Source organism: Benincasa hispida, chromosome 12, assembly GCF_027475165.1.
Source record: "Benincasa hispida cultivar pf3 chromosome 12, pf3_genome.v1.1, whole genome shotgun sequence".
In the NCBI taxonomy this organism is placed as follows: Eukaryota; Viridiplantae; Streptophyta; class Magnoliopsida; order Cucurbitales; family Cucurbitaceae; genus Benincasa; species Benincasa hispida.
Window position 1 is genome coordinate 17,545,635 of NC_143489.1, and position 2,351 is coordinate 17,547,985.

General features: G+C 41.0%; 1 non-coding gene across 1 annotated transcript; it reads left to right on the forward strand.

The window, feature by feature from the left end:
• The first annotated feature begins 267 nt into the window (after window positions 1-267).
• LOC120068612 (small nucleolar RNA R71) lies at window positions 268-374 on the forward strand. The gene has a single exon (XR_005479250.1). It is a non-coding gene; the product is annotated as a small nucleolar RNA R71 (small nucleolar RNA).
• The last annotated feature ends 1,977 nt before the right edge of the window (window positions 375-2,351 follow it).

Consider the following 2,351-nt stretch of genomic DNA (forward strand, 5'->3'; position numbering starts at 1 on the left):
ATTGCGATGCTTTGTATCAAACTCATCATCACAGTCATCTGACTTTACAAGGATGCGATGGCCCCGTTGTTTGCATCATTATCTTTTATTCTTAATCTCTGATCGCTTTCCTGCCAATCCTTGTGATTTTTGGAAATGCAATCAAGTATACTCTTTGCCTCTTCATATGTTTTGTCAAGCAGATCACCAGTTGCTGCCGCATTGGCAGCGATCTGCGAAGAGGGATTCAATCCTTGGTAAAAAATCTCCATTTACAGACAGTTTGGTAAGCCATTATGTGGACAGTCTCTTACCAGCCGCTTGAACCTCGCCCAGGCATCGCTGAGCGATTCATCATCTTTTTGTTCAAAATTTGTTATTAATTTCCTTCTCCTAGCATTCTTGGTTGGTGGGAAATACTTCTTCATAAAATTTTCCACCACTTGTTCCCACGAAGTTATCTCTCCCGGTTCGAGAGAATATGCCCATTTTCTTGCCTGATCACACAAAGAAAATGGAAACAGGGTAAGTCGAACTTCTTCGGTAGAGATATTTGAGAACACAAAAGTGTTGCAGATTTCTATGAAGCTCCGAAGGTGGGCGTGCGGGTCTTCGCCACGCCTTCCTCTAAACTGCCCAGTAGCCTGGATCATCTGCAACATTACCGGCTTCATTTCAAACCTTGATCCATCTAACGCTGGCCTCATGATTCCTGGAGAGAAATCATAGAGGTTGGGCGACGCGTAGTCCTAAATAGGTCTATTGCAGTCATTCGCTAGAAGGATGGGGTTGGTCATTATATTGTTCGCGTTTGTGGCCCTTGCTTCCGGTTGTTCCGCCATTCTTGGTGATCTCTCTTGTTGTTGGCGGTTGTCTCTTAGTCTACATCGAAATGTTCTCTCAATCTTCGGGTCGTAATTCGCCAGAGATTAAGAGTCTGCAAAGAAATCAAAAAAATTACCGTTAGCACATTATTTTGCTGAAGTCCCGGCAACGGCACCAAAAAATTGATACGTTATTTTATAATGTGGAATTATGGATGAAATGCGATGATGAAAATGCATTGAGCACTCAAGTTTTCTCAGTGGAATCCAAGTGTAAACCCCATTGAGTTTCCTAGTAAGTCCAGGATCGAACCCAAAGACTTGGGAAAACAGGTTATGGTGGTAATTTTTAGGAAAATCTTGCGGTAACCGATAACTTAAATAGTTGTTGGTTTTGATTGTTGCGGTAGTGGCAGAGTTCGAAAAGAGTTAATAAAATAGAAGATGCGATGAGTATGCGGTGAACGGGTTGAGAAGGGCTTCGGCTAACATTTCCTAGGATGTGTTCCTACTATGTGATCATGCAACACACATACAATAGTAAACCATCTCTCGATGCGAATGTTACGGCTTCTAATGTTAGAACACATGTGATATATGCGATAAGTCTATAGAACCTGCACATAAGCCTCTATTTTTATTTATGCGATGATAAAATGACACACACAAATAAGACGACCACATAATATCATTTCTATCTCTAGGATGCATGCAATGCAGGTTGGAAAATAGAGCTTATCTCTAAGTCCCTATCTTCTGTTTATGCAGTTCTAATCATGCTCTCTCGAGTTTAGATTCTAACCTAGCCCTCTCGAGTCTTAGGTTCTTTTTTTAGACTCTCTCTCGAGTAGGTCTAAAGGGATGTTTGGCACAACATAAAACAAGACAATCGCAAGCAATGAAAATCCTAGGTCATGTTAGCTTAGTTATTCTCAACCCGTTCGACTAGTTTAGCTACTCATGCATGCTAAGAGAGTGAACAGATATAGAATAAGAACTTCCATTGTATAAATATAAAGATGAAGTACAAAATAACAATGTAAGAAGAGAATAAAGAGCCTGGTAGCAATGTCTTGCTTCCCAGACTTTTACATTGTCTTTCTACTCTTGTTCAAAAGATAATCTCGCTCTCGCGAGAGTCGACCTGCTCTCTGCTTTTACACCTCTAGGTTCTCTCTCGAGTTGCTCTTAGCGATCTTCTGGCATCTCTACTCTTCCCTTGCTTCGCCTTAAAAATAAAAGAAAACTATGAACACAGCTAAAGCTCCTAAATCGGTGAACAGGTGAACTTGTTAACTTCTTTTCTGAAGGATGCCTTCAGTATTTATAGAGCTTCCGGGGTGAAAGGCGGCTTCTCTTTTATGATTGCACAGATGGGATGACTTTAATTCTCTGATTGATGCGCCAAATATTTGTTACGAAAAAGCTGAGTGTACTTGTTATCGTTAGCGGCTTGTCAGCTTAATTCGGATTCGACCATCATCAGCTTTCTGTCCCATTGTGTTTAATTATGCCTTTCACCCAGATATGCCTACCAATTTGCGCCGG